General features: G+C 43.8%; 1 long non-coding RNA gene across 1 annotated transcript in view; it reads right to left on the bottom strand.

Moving 5' to 3' along the window:
* LOC136790105 (uncharacterized) overlaps positions 1-26,537 on the bottom strand; it is a 28,187-nt gene extending 1,650 nt beyond the window's left edge. The window contains exons 1-2 of the long non-coding RNA XR_010829368.1: positions 26,424-26,537; positions 1,348-1,473 (exon numbers count right to left, since the gene is read on the bottom strand). This is a non-coding gene — a long non-coding RNA (uncharacterized lncRNA). The remainder of the gene's footprint in view (positions 1-1,347; positions 1,474-26,423) is intronic.
* Between the last annotated feature and the right edge of the window lie 457 nt (positions 26,538-26,994).

Genomic DNA, 26,994 nt, shown 5'->3' with positions numbered 1-26,994 from the left:
TGACTTTTCAAAGAGATTCATGAACACTAGTTAGTTATTTCATACAAGCAGCTTTTTAGCAGAAAGCAGTTCTGCAGCTATTAAATTAGCGAATACAATTCTGCTCAGCCTTTTATATTACATGTAACTTCTGCTATTTGGGTTATTTATTTTTGTATGGTTTGTTGTTGTTGTTTGTTTGGTTTTTTGTGGTATAAAAACCACTCAGTCTCTACTTCTTTTTCACATGACTCGTTGTTCTTTAGATCCTGAAATTATTCACAGAAACAAAACTTGGACCCATAATTTTCCTTATATGTAAGGAGCAGTAAGGTCTGCGTGTTGTTTGCTTGTGCTAGACTCATTTGTTTCCTGTCTCTGTCTCTTCATGTGTAAATTTCTGTTTGTTAAGAAGAAGAAAAAAAAAACACAAACTAGAATCATTTTTTCCTTCAGCCCGAGTCTCAGATGAGATCTATAGAGAATAGAGCTCCAGTATAAATGCATAGCTCTGTTCAGGATCAGTTCATTCATTTATGAAATTAATATGAAATATTTTGTTTAGGACTTTTCACATAAACATAGCATCTTGCTTACATTAAAATCTTTTTTGTTCTCTGCACTACTCTCTTGAGAAAATCTCTCTTAAGAAAGTCTCTCACATTTCAAGTTCTGCACCAACAATTAAAATGGTTTCATGACCTCAGCCACTCCCAGTAGACTTTGAACTTCTCTGGGGAACCTCCCAGACAAGTGACACCTAGCTGCATAATCATTACAACATCTTCTGGGGAGGTTTAATCTAATTCCCATAGGACAAAGGCAGAGGAAGGATGCCCAGAACGATTCAAAACAATGCCTGCTGATTTACCTGAGCAGGTGGCCCTGTGCTCTTGGTAGAATTAACTGGCATAGTTGTCCATCTGAAAGTCAGGCTTGTTCAAATGAAAACATAGAGGAGGTAGGAAAGCAAAACCATAAAGAGGTCTTCCTCTAGAATCAGGCCATATAGGATGGCTACTTAGACGAGACAGGTGTACTCAGATCATCATCAGCTGGTGGAATTGACAGCAGAGCACCTGTGGAGCTAGTTTGAGCAGTACTGAACCACTGAAGGACAGGCAAGTCCTTAAGCACCTGGAGCTGAACAGCACTGATCTATTTAAAACAGAAAATGAAGGCCCTATTAAGCCTAACTTTGATCCCTGGAAAGATCCTGGCACAAATAACCACTGTAAGTACGTTAGGTGATCAAAAAATAAAATCAGCATGGCTTTACCAAGCTCACTTTTTTCTTTATCAGGGCAACTGGCTTGAGGGACTGGAGAGAAGCAACAGATTGATGATAGAGGATGGAAGTATACTTACAAAGTTTGTAGGTGGCACCAAGCTGAAGGGCCTGCAAGGACTTTGGCAGGTGGGGTCAAGTTTCCAAGTAGTCTTCACGGATCAGAGGGATGTTCCAGAACTGATAAGATGAGCTTTGGCAGAGACCTAGGGAAGAAAAAAACACAGCATCCATGCAAACTGAGGAATAACTGAGTCACAGATGGGTCAGGAAAGGCTCACAGTATAAACAGGAATCATCAGTGTATCCTACTGGGTAGAGACCAAAGGCTGTTTCTAGCTGATCTCATTAATCCTGATGACGTGATTAGGAAGATAGCTATGTGATGACACAATTACAGTCAAAAACATGATGCTTAGAGCCATCATACCAAAGAATTGATGAATTACTAACTGCCAGATATTGTACAACTCACAAAAAACAAATGGCTCCTCCAAAACAAATCCCACAGCCCTGAAGATTTTACTATTTTAAGCCTAGTTGCTGGTCGTTGCTGATGCCGAGTAATATATACTCTGGTAAACAGCCTAATTGAAATCACAGGGACTGTGAAGTACTGTTGAACACGAGTAAAACTTGATGAACATAGCCTGAGGTGAGGAGTTTGCTGACTAAATATGGGCTTAAATTACATAGGATATTACAGTGTTCTTTTTACAGTGCATGACGTTATCAGTGAGGTCACACCCAGAGCTCCAATCCTTTTTCTAGCCAAGTATTACCTGTTTGAGACAGGCTTTTCCAAAGTTTGAAGAGTCATGAGAAAAAAAATAGCTGTTGCCATTTTACGCAAGCTTTTGTGTTATGTCAGCAACATGAGCTCCCCACGCTCTGCAGCATATTCATTCCTATTCACCTGGTATATTTTTTCGCATGACAACATAAAAACAACACAGCAGATATTAGATAGCTGTACTTTCTACACAAACGTTGCTCTGAACATTGTAGGATGTAGGTTTTTCCTTTGATGGATTTTCAGACTTTGCTGTGGTTCAGAACAGTTCCCAGAACCTCCTGCTTTAAAGACAATCTCTCTAAGTAATAAGAAATTAGCTTTAAGTGTTTCCCCCAAATGTCCCAAAGCAGGCAGTTGATTAATTCCGATTTCACCCTGCACAGAGCCATGGCACACACCCTTGCCACCTGGTAGGTGAGCCACATTCCTCCCCTATTAGTCATGGAGCATGTCTGCCTTTAACCTAGCAGTGGCAGGCAATTATGTATGGGACACGGGGTGCTCCTCCCATGATTCAGGAGACTTTCGTGTCTCCTGATGCTGCAAGGTGCCATGTGTCCCTACCCCGTCACCTTCCAAGTAACCTCAGGGGATGCTGACGTGTCACCAGCATGACAGAAAGAAGATGGGACACTCAGTGAGGATAATAAGCTCAGAGGAATTGTTGGGCGAATGACTGTGCTTATGCTGACTAAGGCTCCGTCCCAAGGGTGCCAGTTGCTGACCGACTGTGTTTCTCATGTACATGTACAGGCACATGATGCTTTAGCAACCAAACACATCTGGGAAGACAAACACTGCTCCTTCAGTATATATACCTATATACTATATTGCTATCCCAAACTGGATGTGAATTCACTCTACATGCTGATACAGGGCTGAGTGCATGGTGACCATCATGCCTGGGGCTTCAGGAGCCTCTTCTGGATACACTGATTCCCTTGGCCTGCGTGACATCCAGCACTACCAGGCAGTCATCAAGCTGTCCACCGTAGCTGGATGAGTTTTACCTCTCAAACTGTCAGATATGAGCTACTCAAACTAAGCAGTTACTGTTAGGTGCAGTACAGCCTTCGTGCTGCACAGGAATGGGGTGACTGATTTATTTTTTTTTTCCTTCAGCTTTTTCCATTGCATATCACTGTTTGCCAGCATTACTCCTAATAGCATAGGACAGTATGATTTTAGACAGCCAGGTGAAAAGACAACCCAGTATAGTCTCTAACTGTTTTGGAGATTATCTATCAATAGAGGTCTGCATATTTCTAATGGCTTCTGGCCCAGCTCTGGGAGGTCTTTGGACCCAGGTCTGTCATTGCGTGCTGTGTATGAGGATCCGCCATCTGCACTGCCCTCACTGAATCCAACTTTCTCTAGCATCAGTATGCCTAGCTGGAGAGCAGGGGATTGCCCAACCTGAGGAAGGGTATCAGCACGTGGCCTTCACAGGGTGTGTTTGAGATAGGCAGCCATGTACTCTAGCAGTTGGCAGGAACAGTAAATGGCATTCACATCAATTGATCCTGATACCATCTGGCTTTCAAAGGGCTAATTCTGCCAAAGACAAACACTCAATGGTTCTTGCTGGCTTTGCGGTAGATTGAAAAGAAATAGGAAGGAATTTTGCCCCATCTGTATGCTTTTGTCCTCACTGCTTTTAGATAAGGTCACACAAATTTTCCAATTCAATTTGGATTTAAGCTGGTGATTGTTTAAGGCACAATGATGACTCTGTATCACAAGAACAAATGATGAAAGAAACAGTATTAGAAAAGATCCCTCAGATCAGTGAAGGCGCTGTAGTTTCCCCTTTCTTAAGCTTTGAATTTCATCTGGTTTTCCCAAGCGTAGGCCCTGACAGCAGTAATTTGGAGCGCACTGCCCAGTAGAAACATTGTACCAGCTACTAAAGGATATTAAGACCTAGGTGGCCGCTCACAGACAAGTTCCCAAAGGTGTCTGCAAGCCCCTCAGCAGTGCCAGGTGCATTCTTCCCTTTGGACTTCAGGCAGAGTTAGAGATTCCCAGGAGACCAGGCCAGGCTTTGTGCGTGGAAGCAAAAAATCAGGCCAAGAATTGATCCTACCTTAAATCAAGTGAAAGAACAACAAACAAACAAAAGTAAAGAACTAAACAACAACAAAACAACAACAGCAACTTATATAAGGGCCAAAATAGGGGTGTCTGTCATTCTCCAGGAAGTTCCTGTTACATCCTATAAAGCATGTTTTTAATTAAAATGTTCAGCAAGATCGTATCAAGTAGTTTCACTTTCTAGAACTGGAACATTTAATAAGAAGTCAACTGTAATCTTGATTTAAAATGTTGAATTAAACTTTTAAAAGAAACTTAGGGGAATATCTGAATAAAATTTACTTTATTAGAAAAGACCTTCTTGCTAAAAGTGTCGGACATTTGTGACAACTGTCAAACAATTGTTCCAAACTCATTGTTCAGAAAACCCTAAGGCAACTTTTAAGGATTTTTTTTTTTCCAAAAAGTCTTGAAAATCTCTAATATTTGACTAATATAAGCTGTTAAAAGGAACAGATGAAGAACCAGCTGAAAAGGGGTTCACCTCACTTTACTGTGTCACTTTGTAGGGCCAGATATTTAATATTCACATATCATTGGATAAAGCTCAAGGGCTGCCTACAGAGAAGATATCCAGCTCTCTCCGTGCTGTCTTCTAAGCTGCCTGTGTCTTCACTTAACAACTCTCTTATCTGTATGATGGTGTCACAAGTGGCTCCTAACCAGGCCCACTGAGAAGCAATTAAGATCCAGGACCAAGTTACCCAGCAGTTTTCTTTGCTTCCCGCCTTCTGTGCCACCTACTTGCCTTCCACTTGGTATACACTCCTACTCTTTATGACTGTGCTCTTTACAGCTCCTTATATCTTGGAGCTATCAGTGGCAGCAAATCAACAGAACGGGTTGAAATGGGTGAGGGAGAGACAGCATCAGACGTCACAAGGGCTTCTCTCACCACCCCAGTCCCCTTGCAGTTGGGTCAGTTTTATCTCCTCTTCTCTGCTCTGCTCATAAGTCTCTGCCAGATCACTGGTGTGGTTCTGTCCTTCCTCACTGTGCTACTCCTGTGGCCTACTTATTATTATTAATAAGAGTTATTAATAACCTCTTTAAATGCATTCCATTTCAGCAGAAAATTCTGAGCAATCTTCACCCCCCCACACACCCAGATATCCCCATGAGAGTGGTGCAGCCTTGGGGTAGGAGTCCGGAGAAGCTCAGAAATCTACTTGTGGAGATCTTTAAAGCCCAACTGTAGATGGTCATGAGCCACCTCATGTAGTTGAGCTACACCTTTACTGTAACTAGGGTATTACACTACGTAATCTCCCTTCTAACATAAAGGGAGTTTTGTAGAAGACAGTGGTCTGGGACTTGTCTTGGTAGACAGAAGCTGTGGTAGAGCTTGGTGAGATGTAGACAGCACCGCTATGGGAAGGAGAAGAGGTGAATAGAGGGTTGGGTGGTGTGGAACTGGTACTCTCATTTCCATTCTTGGCAGATCCTTTGGGATAACCATCCCAATTTAAGCTGATGAACTAGCTTCATCTATACTAGTTGAATGATATTTTTGATAGTTAAAGAAGATATGGATAAAACAAACAAACAAAAGCAAACAAAATCCTCATCCATTTGCTCTCACATAATCAGTGTTTTTTTTTTTTTTTTCCTGGTTCTTCAGAAATTGAAATAAAAGTCTGTTAACACTGTACAAATAAATCTGAAAGTCTTCTGTCAAAGCTTATTGGAGATGGTCCAGCAGAGAGACTCCCCAGTCAAGGAGAGTTTGTTTTGTTTTGTTTTTCCTGAGAAAAGAACCTCATCCTTCTGACAGCAACAATCACAGAGCTTATATTCTGCTGTCACTCCGCAAGATACATGGGGTTAATTTTAAGAGAGAAAAAACAAATGGCTTTTTTTATTTTGCCATTTATTTGGGAGAAGTTTGATCACATCAGAACAATGGAAGTAAAGAGAACTCAAAAGAATTATTTGTCTTGTAAATGGAATTTGATGCAAAGAGCAGGCTTTAATTACAGAAAGTTGAAACAATGTTTCCTTAGCAAAAAGTTTGAGGTGTTTTTTGTTTGTTTGGGTGTGGTTTTGTTTTGCTTTGTACTTATTGTTAGTTACTATGGGAAGGGATGTGTGTGCTTAGGAATCCAAACAATTATAGTAGGATTTTAGTTCTGTCAACTACTTCATAAGAAATATCATCGACAACAGGAAGATTTCACCTTAGCTTATTTGTTTTAAGGGCAAAATATAGATACCATGATGGGTTCATAGTCATTGGATGACATACTGCATCAACACAGAAAGTGATAATTGCCTTGCCTTCAGGAGGCAGACCCTTTCTCCATTTGAAAGCACAGCCCAGTACAGAAGACTTAATACAAATAGATCTCCATCTCCCACAGTAAAAAGGATCTGCAATCCCTCAGAAGAAGAAACATCAAATACCGGTCACATTAAGATTCTGCTCCATACTGGATGAAACTGTCAGTTCTTCCTAGCTTGTAGTTATTATAGTTGGTAACATCTATATTAAATAATAGCATTATGACTAATTGTGTTAATAAGATAGCCCCTCGATACAATACATCATTCTGGCCAGGTTTTCAGGTTTAAAATGCCTACAGTTTTTTCCATAGCTATGCTTTTCTGCATTTTCGTGGTCACATCACAGGCTGGGGACATATGTACTGGTTCCTGGCATCACTTTTGGACATAGAGGTTCCAAAACTTGAGAAAACTGAAGGAAAGGAAGTAAACTCCCCCACTTTTGGGAGGCTTTCTGAGTATGAAAAATGCACGCTGTATTTGTTAGAGGCTGAAGTTGAATTAGCATTTAATTGCATTAACATTTAATGCTTTAAAATGTCAGGAAAAGGCTGGGAAAAAAAAAAAAAAGAACTCAGAAGAGAGACAGATCTGAAGCACGCAAGTTTAAACGCCTGATTTGGATTCCTGATGAAGAACCATCTCCACTTTTCTTGCCATGCTGTAAACAAAAAATTAGCTTGTTCCGTCTTAAATGCCCCCACCATCAGCTTTCTAAACAATTTGAAGCTAATCAAATTTAACTACTCTTTCCAATTAATTTTGTTTCCCAGAATGTTATTTGATAATGTGAATTGCAATGGAAGTAAAACAGAGCACGCTCTTCTGAGGACTCAGGGCTGTCAGACATGCTCTGCTTGCCCTTAGCACCCGCCTGTGGGGAGGAGATGCACTCGAGCTGCTGTAGCAACCATCGCCATGCCTGCACGACTTGGAGTGACTTGAGAGAAGCTGTGCATGCTCAGTGACTGTGTTCTTTGAACTACATGGCTCAGAAACTTGTACCTTCAGGAGACCAGTGATCCATCAGGCTGAGAAGAGACCAGATGTAACAGCCTGCGCTTCCAGCTGAGAGAATAAAGGAGCTGTATACATTTACAGTCCCTGCTAATGGAAGAAGTCTTATGCTGTAGCTTTTTTAATCATGAAATTACTCTAACCAGCAACTGTACAGAAAAACTGTGGTTTAAAAAGGCCAGATGAAGTCTTCTGCAAGGATTCTCTTGAGGATTTTTTCCTAATTATTATTATACTCTCAAATCTGAGTGGGAATATCTACAAAGTATAAGCTGTACCAGCTACAGCCTGCAAGACACCAGAAATCAATACAGTCCTAGAAGGTCCAGTAAAAGCATGTGTTTTTGTGTTCCTTGGGAAATGCTACTCCAGCAGTATCACATTGCTGAGAACTTGGTACTTCATAGCAAAATGAACTTGCACATAGAAGAGAATATTTGCAAATTCATAGCGATATTCATTTTTAATGAATACACTAAACACTGAGAGCTTTGTCTCTTCACTTCTGTGCCCAGCCTATTGCCTCTGTAGTAAGACTCTAGGCGTAGGAAGAACTGGAATGGTGCAGAGGTGTCTCAGCATTTCTGTGCTGGAGAGATTTCAGCGTTTTGGTCTCTTCACTTAAGAAATTATTTGACAGTAATGGATATTAAGGAAACTAAAGTGTCTGGAAGATCTGAGAATAAATGTTTTTCTGAGTGGGGCTAAGGACTGTGTGGGTTTGATGAGTATTTTCACTGAACAGAAAGCCCCAGGAAGGACCTCTCGCAGACTGGGATGAGCAGGGCAGTGTCCAGAGGACCAAGGCAAATGAGGCAGGTTACTATAGCTTCACAGAAAGTATTTCATCTCCTCTTCTTTCTCTTAACAGCAAGGTTCACGCCTACTACGTATGCCTCATGTACTTCCAGAATAGGACATGCAGGGAGCAAATCCTTTGGGAAAATACCAGTGACGGTCTTTCTCTAAAAACTTCTGATGATCCTAGGTTACTAAACCAAATGCTCAGAGGTACTTGCTCTGTTACGCTTTTCAAAGGAGCTGGGCTGAGAAGCAAAAAAACTAACAATGGGGGATTGCTGGGGTTCCCACCACCACCACGCATTCTTTCTAATCCAAGCACCTCAGGAACATCACAGAAGTCTTCATGGCATCTTTATTGCAGCTGGAGGTGCCGTTAACTTCTTTTTTACAACTGAAAAGTTAGGGAATGTAATTAAATGCCTGAAATCAGAGCTTGATGTGTCTCAGGCTTTCCCCTTACCCCTGGAAATACTCCACTGCATATGCTAAATGCAGACAATCCTGTAAAGTCAAGCCAGACAGGAGAGAAAATGTTGAGAAGCATTTGTTTTGAAATACATCATCCAGACACTGCATTATTCTGCATGCATCAAAGAAAATATTTTCCTCCTTCACCAACGACTCCTGCCAGCTCCCTGGTTTCCTAAAGCAATATCCATAAATTTCTGGAATTTCTGTACGGACATGAAAACAAAATATTACTGTACTGCAACGTCTTTTGGCATGAGCATGTATCACATTTGAATCATTGCTTGTAACATTTTTATTTCTGGACTGTGAAATCTTGGCCACCTGACTCTTAGATTAAAATATTAATAAGATAAAGCTATATACCATAAGGCTTCTCAGATAAAAAGCTTAGCTGTGAAAAGGCTTCTTCTTATCCATTTTTATCCTTGACTATGTCAGAGTGAATTGTAGCATCTAACTCTTCAGCTAAAACCCCTATTCTGTATTTGATCCGTAACAAATAGGATAATATTTATTTTATTTTGGAGTTTAATTTTAGATGAGGTGACATGCAACAGAATGAAGCACAGGCTCTGCATAACTGTCTCCTGCTGTGTGATAAATGACAGAGTACAACTGAGTAATGCAGAGGCAATTAAAATAGGAATACCCCCCCCCCGGAAGTTTTCACCCTATAACCCCATAACTAAGGGGACCCAACCAACCAAGTGAATACCAACAGCTTCAGCTACGTCCACGCAGCATGCTGTTCATATATAGCCATACTGCAGAGTGTGAGGGGGAATAGTCCAAATGAGGAGAACTTTGGTCTGCTTCTGTGGGAGCTGTTATTTTTGCCACAACACAGAGGGGCCCTCCGTACAGCAGCCTCCCCTTACCTACCACCATCCACGAAGGCACTTGAGATCACGTAGTGCAGCCAAATAAACAGGAAGATCTTTCATGAGGTGGGACATCACTCTCCATGCAACAGTTCTTTCAAGCAGCTGCTTATTTTGCTGTGAGTTTAGTCTCATTGGTTTTGCTGACTTAGTGATCATACATGCACACTTAGGTGTTGGCATTCTTTTTGCTAGAAGTCATCTTCTTGCACCTATGTGCATTATGACAAACAAGCATGCAGCAGTTATGGGCACCGTCTTCTGGCAGAGACAGTCTGTGCTGCAGCTATGAGGGGATGGATTAAAATAAATAGATAATTGGCTGTGACAGAGTAGGGAAAATGTGGAAATGTTAAATCTCTTCCTAGCTGAAACTGTAGGGCAGGAAAGGCACTTGGCAAAGTCCATTTCAAAAGCATATACAGACAAAGCGCTAAGATAACCCTGACTCCTAGCTTAATCTCAGTTAACTAAGGTGCCATATAGTCTTAACTGTGACAGTATCTACATTATCTCACCAAGGCACTGAAATTAGTCATAAAACAGAACACTATAATTCATTCTGTCAAAGCTATTTTTGTTCACTCGGAGCTGTTTTTACAGACTGACATAATTGGACAATAGGTATGACAAGCCTTTATTGTGATGTTATCTTCGCAGAGCTAGAGACTTTGGTGTAGGAGAGGATGAAAGACAGACTTCTGCCAAGCAACACGGCATGGAGAAAGCCCACCTAACCTGGGGAAACCAGGACACCATGTTCTTCTTCCTGTTAAGCCAATACCAATCCCACTAAAGCTGCCTCACTGTAAGGCTGGTGCAGAGTCAGAGCCAAGGACTGTAGTGATGCTCCATGCTGGCAGTTTCCCAGAACCCAGTTCTAGACAGAAGGCATGGGCAATGTGGAGATGGGTTGGGGGGGGGGGCGGAGGGAGGAAGAAATTTCTGGTTTAAATATTCACTTTTTGGATAAGCTCCTGCCCTACACAGCTGTCTTTTCCATATTCCCTTTTACAGTCCCACCTGCACACCTGACCATACACAGCCACACACTTTCAGAGCACATGGATTATCAGATATCAGCATGATGGGATACAGTCATCTATCAGAGGAGAACATATACAATACACCACACAGCTTATCTTTACTGAGCCAACCAATACCCCAAAAGAACAAGTTCTCTGTATTTCAGCATTATCAGTGTGCTCTAATAGTTATGTTTTTATAGGGCTTCCCATCCTCGAGACAGACTGACTTCTTGCATTGCCCTTGCCGTGGAAATCAATAACATGCAGCCTCATTTCACCGAACAGGCAGCTCTGGCAGGGAGGTTAAACTAGAGCTCTGTGGCCACAGAGGGCTACATTATCTGCTGCTTGGCACACCAGTCTGTGTCTCAGCAAAGCAGCACCTACATGGGCACGAGACAACCAAAACAAAATGGGCTATTTACCTCCTCCTGGTCTGTGCTGAAAAAGACTTTGCAAACTGTTCCTTGCTTTGCTCTCAGAAACTGCTCACAAGCAGCTGACAGCTGAGGCTTAAAAACCACACTGATTAGAGATGGCCTGTGCTGAGTTAGAAAACCTGATGCCTAAAAAAAAAGCCAGCGAGGAGCTAGCATCCTGTTAGACGCTTTCCCATAGCACCTAATGAGCTGGCTTTCAGGGGGAGCTCCTCATCTGGCTGAGATTGCCTTGAGAGTTTTTCTGAGCAGAGATGACTCCTCTGTCATCCATCCCGCTGTGTTTAGCCCTGACTAGGAATAATAGGGGCTGCTACAATGCAAATGAGAAAAAAAAAATCGCTCTATATTGCTGGCACCAGGAGAGCTCCTGGCCCTGCAGTAAACACGGTGATGATAATTCTCTCAGCCCTAATGGGGACCACTGAAATGTCAAGGCTGGTAGCTGCCCTTTCCCTCCTGATGTGATAGTTAGCCCCTGGAAGGAAAACAAATTACTGAGGTGCTCCTGTCTGACAGCCACTAAACACCTCATAAGGGGTGAAAACTGTATGCTCAGCATTGCCAGGTAGATCCTTAAAGCAGCTGGGGTGTTGAATGGCAAGCTGCAAAGCGAGCTCCCATGGCACACAGCACCTTTTGCTGAAGGAAAGCTTCTCCTTTAAATAACTCCAAACCCCCAGGCAAATAATGGTTTCCATTCTCAGTGCTTAGCTGTACTGTTTGGGGCTGTGTAGTCTGCCTGTGTTTATAAATAACCCACTTTGTTTACCAATTATTTTAAGTATTTTCAGGAAGGGGAAGGAAGAAAACTCTGGGAATATTGCAATTGCCTGTCTGCCCTCATTAGCCCAGTAATTATTTCACTGTAATTCAATTGTTTCTTGTACTCAGTTCAAGATAAGAAGACAGCAACAGCAATAGTAGCTTATGAAGTTCCTCTTTCTTTCTTTTTTTTTTTTTTTTGCTTCTTTCTCCAAGGCTATTCATCCCTGCCTCTGCATCACTCCCTCCTTGTTAATATACACATCTTGGGGGGCTTACTGCTGTGCATTGAATCAGAGTTAAAAATACTTATCTTCCTTTCTTTTTCAGTTTTTTTTTTTTTTTTGAAACCCAGATCAGCTGACATTTTTCGTGGTGGGTACTTGGTGAAAGCTAAATGAAATTTGTCTTGTTTTATTCAAGTTAATAAAATCTGCAAACGTGGTGTTACCTATTATTGAAAACTAGGATGCTTTAATACCCACATCTGTGAATACTCAAGACTGTATCAAAGCAAATGCTTTGAACTACACACCAGCTTTTGATGCTCTTTACTATAGCAGTGGAAGTAGGAGACAGAAATGTAGATCCCAGGTGTAAGAGCATTCCCATCAGAGGTAGAAATGGCCCGAAATATTCACATAAGTTTGGAGTTTCTGAAAAAGACCAGCTTCCTGCTGCTTGGGGCTTGAGTGGACTTACTGGGCAAGCCGAGCAGATAACCAGGGCTGCCCAGCAGATGCACAGTGTCTGAAAGCAACCAGCTGTCTTCATGGCTTTGCCATGACCAGGGGTACAACCAGAGCAGCACCTCCAGGAATCTCCTCTCCACTTTGGATTCTCCACAGCGTCCCAGCATTCCCGTTAGTGCATACCACAAGGCCCTGTAGGCAGTGAAGGCAGCCCCAGTAGGCAGCAGCTTGAGGAAGGGACCACCACAAGATGCTCCGTGGTGAGCTGGAAGTGAGAAGAGCACAGTAGGGTGTGCTGCACCTCTGCTGGGCACCCAGCACTCAAATACTGAGGCTGTCTCCTCAAACTATCCTGATTTGGGTTGGGGGGGGGGGGGGGGGGGAACAAAACAAAACAAAACAAAACAAAACAACTTGATTCTGCTACTAGACTCAGATAAAAACACAGTCATGAAGGAAGGGGGGATTTTAGTATAGCTCCTCCTGTTTAAAAAAACAAGTTTCAGTGTCAGCTTGGTGACACAATTTCCTCAGCCAGGTTACGTTGGACTGAACAGTTTTCAAATTGTAGCTTCACTTAATTTTAAAGCTAAAATGATGAATCCTCCTGCTGTTGGACCCAGATCTTCATTTCAGAGCTCAAGGAGTTCTCCTTACTTGGGAGAGAGCTGTATATTCCTCCTGCTGACACATCTACTCCCACTTACACCTCAGCAGAGGAACAGCATGGCGTTGCACTTCTTCTGCAACAAGGACAGAAACTGACAATTTTCCGTATGTATTTCCTTTTTTTTTTTTTAATTATTTCCCCACTTTTTCAACCAAACAGCAGCCACATCCCTTCCTCTGCACCGAAGTCTCCATGCTCAAGTCCATGTCACTTAAATTACCTCTAGCTTCAGCGACCTTCTCCGTGCATGTCTGATGCCACCACACCTGCAGGGTGCTGAGGCTGAACCTGCAAAGGGCAGCCACTGGTGAAGTGGCAATAGGAAGAGGCAGAGAGGCAGGACCGATGGGGAAAACAGCCCTGGCTTCACCATGAGTAACTGCACACAAGGAGCTGCGAACTCTGCTCGAGTTTCTCAAAACTTCCACGCATTTATCTCGGTCATCAGCATGGCCTTTCTCAGAGAAGCTGGGATGTTTTGGGAACGGCGCAAGAGGAGGAAACTTTCTCTGACCTCACCAGCGTGTCCTGGAGCGGAATAAGAGGCATTTGGGTTGCTGGTCAAGGCTTTCTGGATTGCCAAGTGGCAACTTGCTTTAACTCCCATAAACACTCCAAATCCCAAGAGGTGGGGAAAGAAGAGGAGGAGGAAAGGAGCAAGGAAGTGAGGGAAAAAAAAAGACCAGGAGGTCTCTTGAGCACCCAAGAGTGACCGAGTACTCATTTGCAGTAATCCATTTCAGTGCCAAATCTTCTGTTAGCCTCCCTCTCTCCTGAGGCTTTTCTGGGGGCTATTTTTAACTCACATTGCTGTTATGAGCTGGTAGCCCATATCCTTGCAAGCGGTGTTACCAGCCCCACCACGAGGGCTGGGGTGAAAGAGGCAGAGTAACCAAGAGAGGAAGAGGAACAAGCCTTTGGTTTGGCTTGGGCTGGCTGGACCAGAGAAATATCTAAATGGGGATGGCAATGCCTTTTTAAAAGAATATTTGGAAACTACCAGGACCTCTGAGATGGGCTCAGCCCTGTCTCTGTACATCTGCACCTAACGTCAATGCCACTGGCTGTTCCCACCAGTGTCTCATCACATTGTGCGTGTTTGCGCTGCTTCTCATGCAATGAAGCTCTCCTCAGAGCCACACGTTTTTCCTTGCACGCACTACACAAGGGAAGTGCTGGACCTTGTTAGCATATTGCAATTTCTCTGTGACACTGCATTTCCAGGAAGAGTTAATATCCAACATCAAAACTGGGAATAGCTTATCTTGCAAAGGAACAAGAGGGGCAAACGTCCTTGACTTTATGGAGTCAGTGCTGTTCATCTCTTTGCACTGAGCCCTGCCTTGGCCGCGGTGAAGGACATCATTCTTCATGTTCTGAAACTGCTCGAGTTGACTTCTTTCGCAGATTTTCCTTCATGCTTGGTGACAAGCAGAGAGGACCTGCGTGAAGAAGAGAAGCTGACCCTGATGGCAGCAGCCTGTGCCTTTGAAGCAGGGAGAGCTGCTTTTTCCCCATCTGTCACTGGTGACTTTCTGAACAACCTTGGCATGCAGGGGGGTGACAACCATTGAGACCCAGCTGAGCACCTTGCTACAAAAATGTTGTTTCCAGATTTACTGCAACAAAAGCAGGGAAGTCCAGCATAGTGTCCTTCCCAGAGAGTGAATAACTACAGTGAACACCCCCCAGCAGCAGCAGGATTGCTGCTGATTTTCCCATACTCGGACTCTATCCATTTAGTACATCCCCACTTCTCTTTTCAGCCCTACAAATGTGAATCATCTACAATAGGAACCTGTAGCATTTGCAGTATGTCCAGCAATGTTGCACAGCAGCAGGATTATCCTGTAGGATATCTGAACTTGTCTGACCTAATTTCAAATCCCTTCAGATACGATGAATTGGAAAGTTCAGCTCAGATTCATGCATTTCTGTGTGCGGAGTGATAAAAAGTAAACAGGGAGAAAAAAATGCAGGGGAAAATGGTACTCAGCCTATGAAACAAACCAGATAAAAATGATCATGAAATTAGAAGCCAAGAAGGGAAAGAGAAACTCTCTAATAAAACCATAATAATCCATGCTGTGTGCATGTTACCTCTTCGAAGGAGAAGGAAAGGTCATTTTATCCCCATGTCATCATCTGTCTCCTACCTAGAACATGCTTCCATTGTAGATTAAGGGACCACTGTAGAAACCATAAAATAAAACATCTTGGAAGCTAAACAGATTTGTAAACCTCTTCAAAAAGTATTTAGAGCAGTTTGTAAAGACCTACATTCATAAATACCTACTTGCAGTACCAAAATTTGGCGAGGCTACAGCAGATGAAATCATGCTTTCACTGTAGAAGGCTTGCTCCTTTGTTTTTCTTTAAATCAATATTCCTGAGACTATTCCCCAGCAACATCCCCAGCCAGCCTGCTTCCCCATGAAGTCCTGACTCGGGACATCCCCAGCTGCTTACCTGCTCTCAGGTCACAGATGACTTCTGTGCAGCTTTCCATCCACACCAGGGGGTGCGAAACTCAGCAAGGTAGGTTTTCCATGTGGAAAACTGATTTATGGTGAAGTGAAACAACTTGCCTAATGCAAGCAGCTCCTGTCTAGGGCTGGCAAAAAGGCTTTTGTTTGAAGAAATACATTTCTGAACATTTTTACCCCTGGCATTCTCATCCTTTTGGGACACCCACCCTTGAGCCCAAGATATGTTTATGGAATAACCTTTTTCTTGATATTGGGCTTCACTGTCTACTCTCACCTTCCACAAAGCTCTTAGGAAGGAGCCAATTTATTACAAGCATGGATTCCCCATGGGTTCTCCTCCCTGCACCAGGTCAAGCTGATTCAACCCTCTGCTTCAGTCACCTTGTCTATAAAATGGGACTAAAATAATTCTCTTGCTTATAATAAGGGTTATTATTTGATTTAGAGTTTGCTTATAATGAACTTTGAATATCTTATCAATTTGGTGAAAGTGCAAGATGTTGAACTTTATTTTGCTTGAATTTGATTTTGAAATGGCATCATGCACCCTCAAGACCACTCTCCTTACAGAAACACGGTATTACTTGACAAAAATTTCAGTAAGAAACAAACTTATCCTATTAATAAACAGAAAATTAGTTCTATTTTACCAAATAAACTCTTTCTCTTTCTCTTGAGATATATTCCTCAAGTTTTTATCATGATTTATGGTAAATCAGTAAAATGACTTCATTAAGTTCTTCATGGCTCACACAGCTGGTGTGTTATGGCCTGGTCTATAATTAAGCATTTTATTGGTGTAACAGTGTTAGAAGTGTGTTTTCCTATATTAATAGCAACAATAAAGAATGAAAGAAAGTGCAGCAAAAATCCTTTTGCTAATGCATTTTGCACGTTGTAGGGAATGGATGCTACCTATAGGTTGTAGGATAAAAAAACTTGCATGCAGGTAAGATATCCTGCACAGATGAGGTGGAAATGAGCCCAGGACACCTATACCTGCATGCTATACAGCACTTCACTTCAAATGCTCCTTTGTAAGAAAGCTGTGGTTAGAAATGAACCTTTCCTGATCCTTTTCTCACCTTCCCTAGGAAGGATACACTTGGTGAAACACGAACAGTTGGACAGTTTGGGGGCTCACCACTGATAATCCCTCTTTTTCACTTGACACCTCTGATTTCACCTTCTAAATTGCTAAGGGAGCATAACTGCTTCCTGATTTCTGATGGTTTGGGCAAATTCCATCTCCATTTCTTATCTAACTGTGGGACAGTAAAGGTCATCTGGGCTTTGAGGACACGCTCCTTCTTGGCTCTGACTTGGAGGCAGGAGGGATGTGAAAAAACCCTCCTGCTGACTGAAATCCCACCACATCTGTCCATTGGATGGTTTTCTACAGCCTTCAACTTTCACAGTTTCCTGAACCAGTGCCTGAAATCTGCCTCAGATAGCTGAGCTTTTCCTGGGGGAAAGTTAATATTTCTATGAGCGTGTGGTGCTCTGGGGAGGGGTCAGTCCCTTCACTGTGGTGCGCACAGCCCAAAAGTGCAACTTTAAAAATATAATCATGTTATTACTATGGAGTCCAGCACAGCCTGGGAGACAGCTGAGCATCTTGGCCCAGCTGTCTCTTGGGGACGTCTCTTGGGGAGGACCAACCCTGCAGTGTGCTGTGGTGTCTGGGACCACATGGTGGCCTCTGGCAAGGCCAAGCACAGGGTTGGGCTTTGGTGGTTCCCTGAAGCTTCTCCCCAGAGGACTGGAGCTGCTGAGAAGAAACCTGCTCGTCCTGTTCAAAACTGTCCATTAAATTCACATTTAAGAATATCTTCAGGGGTAATTCAGCAATATCTGTAAACGTGGATTACTGCCTTTGTTAATATTTTATGATTTCAATTAGTCATTTATATTTTTAGAAACAGAGACCATAAAAAATTTAAGACATTTTGCTTCAGTTCTGCCATGGCAAAGATCTTTTTCTCTAAATTATATTTTGTTAGAGCTTTGTACATCTGATGAAAGGAACTGTAGTGAAGTTAGAACAGATCTGCCTCGTCTCTAGTTTTCCACCAAAATATGGTTCTACCTGAGCGTATGGCAGTGTATATAGTTTCACTAGTCAAGCAGAAAATTCTCCTCTCCAGATCTCCTGACAGCATTGAATGCCCTAAATACTTCCCATTTCACTCACTGTGTTTCTCCAGGGCTTCTCCTTTTCCTACAAAACAACATACCTTACAAGTTAAAGCCATACATACGTGCTCCATTATATTTAAAGCCCTCCTAGCTTTTCCATCATGTGAGTATCCCTGCCCCATATATTTCCACTGCCTTGGGCATGTTTCAGCACAAGGGCAATGAGCGGGATGTCTCAGAGCCCAGAGGGGAGCAGCAGGAACGAAAAGTGCTGGTGGCATCAGCAGGGCATGTGGCGCAGATGGCACCCCTTGAGCTGAATGCAAACTATGGGCCATCTTCATCTGTGTTTTTTTTGGGTGGCCCATGGTGCTCCAATGGCCAAATATATTCCCATAGCCTGGTGCTGAGCCCAAGGGCTGCTACTGCTGCTCCAGCCCTGGGGATGGTGGGGGGCTGCAGGCTGCCTTTCTCCTACATGGGCATTATGCTCCGTAGATCCTGCAGGGAGCCCAAAAAGTCACCTAGCCCATGGCTACCAGCTCACCCACCCTCCCTTCTGAGAGGCTGCAGGGAAAGGGGATATGAGCTGGTGAGCCCTGCAGGCGTTCAAAGAACAGGGGCCATGATGATCCATTATCATTTCTCTCTTGCACATCTGATCACAGGCAGGTCTAGATTTTGGTCTGATAAGCTCCGAGCACAAAGACGACCCATGGCCATCAGTGTTTGGGTCAGCTGTGGTGGATGACGTGGTCTGAAAATTTCAAGCAGCGTTACAAAGGCTGAGCTTGTGCTAGTCCAGGGCGTGAGCTCAGTTCAAGCACACAGATCACTTTAATATCCCCAACACCAGAAACTTTCACTAAATTTTATCAAATATAATAAAAGCCTGCATTCCTTGTGGCTGGCAGGCAGGAGATGGATCTGGGAGAGGCAGCACCTGAACATGAGAGCTGAGGGTGTCACTGCACTGCATTTGCTCCCAGCTTTTGGCCAAACTGGGCAGACTGCTAGTTTCATGAAGATCCTACTCAAATGCAACTTACCACATTTCAAAAGATTTTTAATGGGGAGTTGGAAGACACGGTGCTGATGTGATGTTTCCCAGGAAGGGGGGGATGACTAAAGTTTTCCTGGAATCCAGCTAATTGCTGATTTGAGAACGGGCTCGGCCCACAAGCATAGAAACTGCAAACGCTGGCGACATCTCTGCTCAAGAGGCAGACAGAGGATTTCAGACAGCAACTCATCAGGGTTGTGGATGCTTTTGGTAGCATGTGGCTGTACGTTATTGGTGCTCTGGATCTCTGCAAACACCCAGCTGGCCCACAGGCTGTAAGTGAAATTTTGGCACTGCTGCCTTTCATGCCCCAGCTGTTCAAAATCGCGGTGCAGTTGCAGGCAGGAACACATTAGGTAGTTTTTTCCCTTGTAATGTTATTGCTCACAGCTGCTGGAATTGCACATACTCTGGGTTTCAAATATAGTAAGTATACGTTCACTGTATATCTTCCCCAGCACTCCCATTTTTCCACAGCTTGCTTTACATCCTCCAGGTCCACATTCTTCCTGGAGCTTTACATCAGTTTCTAAAACAGACTGGAAGATCCAGGAGGCCCGTGGTGGTAAGTCACCACCTTTTAAGTTCAGCGAGTATAAGGTGAAGGAATACTTAGAGCACTGCCAATTATTCCTCTAAAGTGCTCCCAATCCTTTTGTTTGGCACTTGTGGTACACTGAAAGCATCTGGGAGGAAAAACGTTTAACATGGGAACAAAGGGAAATTAAAGAAATCACTAGAATATAAATCTTCACTGACTCTGCCCAATCTGGCAGGATCTATCCTTTTTAAAACACTTCAAGGCTTACGCTCTCTTAAAGGGAACCTCATCTACAAGCCACAGAATTACAGCCAAGGTTAAGACTCACATTCATCCCACAGACCTTAGCCTCACAGTACAACAGGAAGGGAAAGAAGCACAGAGATACAGGCAGGCCATGATTTCCAGCCACATACCCTCCCTGCTGTACACCCAAGGACCACGCTCAGAGATGCGCCAGAATGTGGGAAGCCCAATACCAAAAATGGCTTTTTCTATGAAGATACATCAGGTGAGCTCCAATGACAGGTGTTGGTCCTGTTGTACAATACTGCAGCCAGGAAAGGAGGAAAAGTAATTCCAGTTTGATGTCTGTGTGATAGGACAAACACTGTGGGACCATCCCCACTGTTCTGGATGGATTTCTCCATTCTGTCCCTGCTCTTCTTTGCATATTTTTGCAGTCTAAAACATTTCTGTACTGTGTGGGTGACAGAGCACTGGCACAGGCTGCCCAGGGAGGCTGTGGAGTCTCCTCGGAGATCTTCAAAAGCCGCCTGGATGTGGTCCTGGGCAACCCATTCTAGATGGCTCTGCCTGAGCAGGGGTTGGACCAGGTGACCTCCAGAGATCCCTTCCCACCTCAGACATTGTGTGAATCCTTGAAAAGAACCACAGGGTGAGAAAGCAGCTCTGGGCTTTTCATTTTAAATCTCCCAAGAACTGCCTCATGCATTGATGAAACAGATTTTGCAAATGTCCTTACATCTGATAACAAACCTACACAAAGTTGTCCCTACGCTTAATGATACGTCTGAATGCTGCTTTCCTGTCAGGGAGTTGAAAAGGATCTGCTAGCTTCCCTGTGCTTGTTTCCCCTCATAATTGATGAAAAAAATCTAGTTTCGAGCTACTGAGATTAGCTGGTCAACAGTACAGGGTCAGTCCTTCCAGCCTCCATCACCCAGGGCCTCGGCCAGGGAATGTCACTCTGATAAAAGAATTTCTCCACCTTCTTTATTTCATCATAGTTTTGCTGGTAGACCAAAAAAAAAAAAAAAAGAAAAGGAATGACAACATTGAGGTTAGAGAACACCCCCAGAGACTAATCCATCTGGGAAAGTTTTGCCACTTATGTAAATGGATAAAAGTTACACTAGCAAAACTAGGCCTGGAAGGGTATTTATTCTATGTGCTTTGGTTTGTGGTTTATCTTAACCTCCTTCCAAAATGGCAAACTGGAAAAAAAGCAGTCTCAATTACATACTGAAGTAAGCCTCTGTAGGTATGTATATAAATATTCATATTGCTTCCTTCCAAAGACAAAACCTGAGAAATATACTAAATAATGTATAATATAGGTCTTAGGACAAAAGGACACAATAAATGCATATTACAAGCCCAATTCTTTGCTTGTCTAAAGTGGCAAACTCCTGGAGCTGATGTAACAGTGGCCATGTACATGAGAATTTTGCCCATCTGGTTGGCCACATGAATTTTAACAGCATTTTCAAAAAAGTGTAACATGCAAAACAAAATGCCCATTTTATGTTTTTGCTTTCAATTAAACATGGTCACCCCATAACAGCTCTATTTCCACCTTGGCAAATCCTCATCCTTCTCCTATGCCCCAAGCCCCTGTGTACTACCTGGGACCTCATGTCCTGCTGGGACAAGACCATGTCCGCCTGGGACCTCATGAGGCTCAGGCAGGACCAGTGGCCCCACAACAGGTACCCAAGGAAATATATCATTGGGGTAAAAGTGAGAACTTTTCTTGTGCCTGTGGGACAGTCCTTACTCTTAGTCTGCTTGAAGGAAGCAGGAAGCATCTAACTGGGCTGCTGGAGATGCTGTACTGGCCCCACTAAAACCACCCAAAGGACCCTGTTTGAAATTCATCACCTTGCCCTGCTTTAGAGGAGAAAGTATCAAAGTTACCACCTTCCCTTCCCGATTCCTACATCTGCTCAGTGACCTTTGCCAAGGCATTTCACCTTTTACTGCCTCTACGTCCACATCTGCCAAGATAAATGGTAAGGAAACATATGGCATGTGAATGCTGAGTGCCATAGGAAGCTTATCAATGAAGACACTGACAGTGTTAATCAGCAAGTGAAGGCTGGGCAATAAATTACCATTGCTAAAGAACTGTTGCATTTTGCAATGCTATTTCTCTCCAAAGTATTTGTTTCTAGCTGGAAAGTTTGCAGCCCCCTCACATATCTGGGAGAGAAGTTTTACTTCTCTACTAACAAACAGCACAGAGCTGAAACACTCAAGATGCTCGTATTTCACTCTGTGTGTGAGACCTTTAACAGTATAACCTGATGGTGATGGCAAACAGGTAAAGGAAAAACACGTTCAGCTCGACGCACGGGTTTTCATAGCAGCATGACCTGGGAAGGGGGAAAGTGCATGGCATGCAGCAAAGCAGCTCCTCAGGAAGCTGCAGGGAGCTCACTTGTGCAAACGCTCTCAGGGCACACATCGTGGTGACCACACGTAGCCACTTGTACAGCAAGCTCTAAGAACAGCCACACTGCACTCCCAAAGCTGGAGAAACACCTGGGCACGCAGGGGACAAACACCCTCATTGCCTTACCCATTGTGCGCATCATTGGTCAAACCTGCATTGATTTATAGCCCACTGTAAACGAGGATCAGCAATGGGTGGAGAGACATTTGTCAGAAATTACTGAACACCAAGAGGGAACATTCAATCATGTATCAAAGCAGAGCCAGCCTAGGGACCTGGGTTTACAGCTAATAATATCACCTCCTGTTAACCTCCCTGCTGTGCAGAAGAGGTTTTTGCAGAGAAATCCACCTGGCTGCAGGGCTTTCACGCAGTGACTTCTCTGCTGCATTCAACAGCAGGAGACAAAAATAGGAAGAAGGTGTGAGAGGCATAATTATCACTGTTAACTTTCGCTACAACCAGTCAATTAGGATGAGCAGTGACCGCTTAATTCATTCAAAACAACACCTGTTAGGAAGGAAACTTAACTCGAAGCCTAAGAATGAAAACCAGAAAGATAAATAGACCGTATCATGCCCTTCAAGCCACACACATGGGATTGCAGCGAGTGGCAAAGCAGCCCCATGCAACGCCTGGCCGTGGCTGCATGGACCACTGTTGGCTTCTGTGGCTTGGCTGACTTTGTGGTGCCTAAAATTGAGAGAAGGATGGCAGTTGAAAGGAAGACAGCACGAGCAGCTTTTCTGAGCACACAGGAAAATGCGAACTTGTGTTAACCTTGGCTTGGGGAGGTAGGGAGCCCACCACTGCTCCTTGCCCTGTGGCTTCCTACAAACCTCTGCTGCGGGTACAGCATTTCCAGAGGCAACTGGGCCAGCTGGGAAAGCATAGCAACAACTACCAGGAGCTGAAAACCTTCTCTATTTCCAGTGATCTTATCTGTTTCAGCAGATGTTATGTTTTTGAGAACCCCAGCAGCCGCTGTTTGGTGACTGAAGGAACCTCAAGCCCTAGAAAAGCTGTCCTTTAATCGCCGACTCTCGTTTTCCTCTTTCACCATCAGGTGCTGGGAGAATTAATTTGAGAAAGTATCTGTCTGGACAGTGCTCAAGCTGCAGTAGGCAATGTAGCTGGATGCCACCAGAGAAGGATATCAAGAAATTAATTCCATTTCTCTCTGGCTCAGTACACACCCATTTAACCAGAAATGCTAGAGGAGTTTTGCTAGATGCATAGATGCTAGAGCAGAACTTCCAACTTGGCAATAAATCCAGTTTCACACTACATGAAAAATTTTGGGAAGAAATACACCTTAAAACATCTTAAGTGTTTTCACATTTTTTATTTATTTTTTATTTTTTTTTTTAAGGAGAATATTTAAGAAGATGTGTGAAAAGGTTTGAATCATCTGCATTTACTGAATCCAGCAGTAGGGCTGATACAAACCTTGGAAAGAGCGTGCCAAATATGTGTATCCTATTAGATTTTCAGCTTATTGAAAGCACATTTCAGAGACGGAAAGCAGGCAATTGTTATGGTTGTATTTGACAAACAAGTCTTGTGAGATGTAAATTAAGAAAGCCTGTTTCCGAGATCTGCATCCTCATTGTGCCATGTTATAGCACAGAGGGAACCCTAGCTTGTGCAATAATGGCAATGAAATATTTAGATGTACCCAACGGAGAATCAAACTGTCATTTTTCAGCTTTGGCTCTGGATTAGATGCTAGCAGGAGCTGATTTTCCTGACGGGAGAGCAACACTCAGTCACTGACAGCAGAAGAAAAGATCATTTTTAAATCTGTTGAGCTGCATGAGTCTTGCAGTTGCTTTGCTACTTTTTTTTTAATTTTATTTATTTAATGGATGCTACATGAAGGTGGCAGACTTAAAATGAAGAAAAAGCCATAGTTCTTCACTCAAAGCCTCGCCAAGCTACATAGCCAGAGGTGGGGCAGTGCAGCGGTGGGGTCCTGTGCACGTAAGCACAAGAAGAGTGGCGCAAAACCACCCCTGAAACACACAGCCAAATGTAAATAGTTCGACAGATGCCAAAACTGCAGGTGGATCAGCCCTAAGATCATCACCAGGCCAAGAGCTGCCAGGCAGCTGTGGCTCAGAGGCTGACACTGACCAAGAAGACATTTGATTGCATTTTTCCTCGGGGATCTTATCACCTGGCTTGGCTCCTGGCATCCCAGCTTCTGACACCTTATCAGCCTTTCTCAAGCCAGAAGGGAAAAGCTGAGCCACGGCCAAAAAACAAAACAAGGGAGACAGACTGTTGTGGACAGGCATTAAAAAATAAAAAATAAATAAAAGAGTCTTAAGCTGCTGGATTAAAGAGACCATGGGGCTTTTAGATTTAATTGAAGCACTTCTGTATTATCTCAGTGACAAAGCTTCGCCAGGATTATCCTCTGATTTCCAATCTCATGTCCATGTTTTAGGGCTACCTTCAGCTGGTGAAGTGATTAAGGCAGCAGGCAGGCACTGGGATCCTGCTCTGCACAAGTCAGGGTCAGCACCTATGTTTGTAACAAGGGAAAAAGTCCTTAGAGTGTTTAGATGTAAAGATAAAGGAGCAGATTGTAATGATTTGTTATAGAGTCACAGAAACCAGTTCTGGAAGGGACATCAAAGAAGTCACATCCTCAAGGAATATGAATGACCCACTCTCAAAGATCTCTAGCCATGGACCTTGTGCAGTGCCCCAGAAAATTAGCACCTGTGCAGAAACTTGTTGGTTTTAATGAATGTTTTCTTTATTTCTGACACAGTGTCTGGGCTCCTTTCTCCAAGATTCACGTACAAAGGCAGGACAACAATGACAAGGCGCTATAACTGGATCCTTCACTCCTCCAGGCTTCCCCAGTGCGTGTCTCCTCTCATCTTTATAAGCACAGTGAGCTGGTAAGGGTGTGACAGGTTTGTAAAGGCCATCCCAGCCCAGTAGGTGAGATCAGACCTCCAGGTAAGCTCCTGGAGGTTTAAGATACCATTTTCTTCTGCTTGGTTGGTGCCGTGGCTAAGTCCCTACATCCTACACATGCAATAAATAAAAAACTTCTGAATTTCTGAGCAGTAATTTAGTACTGGCTCAGGACTTTCCCTGGACTTCACTGGAGAAGAATGAAGTGTGCAGTGAACAGTGCCCAAGTAATGTCCCAAACACGTCCTTCCCTCACAAAGCACATAATGTTATCAGAGACCTCCGAGTGCCTTGCAGACATAAACAGCTGCGAGAGCTGAGCTTCCTCCAGCATGTGCCCTGGGAGGTATCATTCATCTCTGCTTCTATGCAATTTGCGTCTCTTACCTATGTAACCATTTGTCTCCTGCTTTTCGCAAACATTACACTGGGTCAGAATAGCAGGCTATTTAGAGAACAATGGCTCCGTTGTGCTGGATTTATAAATCACTGCTGATATGAGCACTGACAAGTACCGATTGCAGAAGTCATTTGTATCTATATATGTGTATGACATCTAATAATGTTTTGTTATCATTTATAATCTCTTAAAATACATGTTTACCTGTGCACCTGCAGGTGTATCTATATATAGTTCTCTGCATTTATTTGCCAACTTGGCACCCCCATCAGCCTCCTCTTAAAAACAGCTCCAAGGCCCCCCATTTCTTTATCCTCCCACCCAAGTCTCCTTCCTTTTCACTTCACCTACCTGTCTTCACTCACCAATCTCTTGTCCCCTTCACCCTCACCTAGCCTCCAGTGCCCCACTGACGACAAGCCCTCAGTTAGGCTGTCTGCACAAAAGCAACTCCGTACACCTGTGGCAGAGGCAGTAGCCACAGATGAATAGGAAAATAAAGATATTAGTGTTAATTCTTTCCCTGTAGACACTAAACATAAAATCACAGAATGGTTTGGGTTGGAAGGGACCTTAAAAAGTTAATCTAATTCCAACCCCCCCTGCCATGGGCAGGGACACCTCCCACCAGACCAGGTTGCCCAAAGCCCCATCCAGCCTGGCCTTGAACACCCCCAGGGATGGGGCATCCACAGCTTCTCAGTGCATATATTCTCAGGAAGGCCAACAAAACAGAGCAGACAAGCATCATCTTTCTAAGCCAAGCCAAAAATATGTTCGAGCAAAATAACCCCCCAAACTCCACGACAACATAAGGAATAGTTACATATTTTTTTCAATCCTTATAACTTTGAAACATCTTTCCTGATTTTAATAAACCTCACTGGTTAACCTGTACGGGTGAACTAAATAGAAAGAACATCTCTTTTATCGGCAGACAGGTTTGCCTTTTACCCTGGCAGAGTCTGCATCTCTTCTTAATTTCTCCCCAGCCACCGGCGGTGCAGAAGGGGAGGCAGCAGAACAGCCGGGTTTGCTCATACACGACTTGCTCCCTGTGGAGCTGCCCTTCCCCTCTCCGGTGCCAGCAGATTGGAGGACATGCTCTCCCCACCGCCCCCCTGTGAGCAGGCAGCAGCAGCTCCTCAGCCACCCACGTGGCCAAACGGGGAAGGCAGAGGGACGGGGGTGCAGGAGGGCAGCACAGCTTCAACCTGGCAGGCTTGCAATGCAAAACGCCCTCGCTGGCATCATGTAGCCAGAGCCAGCTGTGCACTGGGATGCAGCCCCAGCACTTGACAGCAGCGGATCCGGGTAAACAACCCCAGTCAGCCGTCAGGAGGGCTGGCATAGCTCGGCAGGGTGTGAAGGTATGCCCAGGGGCTATAATTAGCAAGTAATTCAGCCCCATGGGTGAATGGACCAAAGCAGCTGGTGTCCCCGTGCTATAAGCAGCCCCAAGGTTTTATTTCAGATGAGGTCTGGTTCCTTGGACTCGGTGTCCCAGAGACCAGATGGGTTTTGG

The sequence above is a fragment of the Anser cygnoides genome, chromosome 2 (genome assembly GCF_040182565.1).
Source record: "Anser cygnoides isolate HZ-2024a breed goose chromosome 2, Taihu_goose_T2T_genome, whole genome shotgun sequence".
Classification (NCBI taxonomy): domain Eukaryota; kingdom Metazoa; phylum Chordata; class Aves; order Anseriformes; family Anatidae; genus Anser; species Anser cygnoides.
This window is presented reverse-complemented; position numbering and strand designations above follow the sequence as displayed.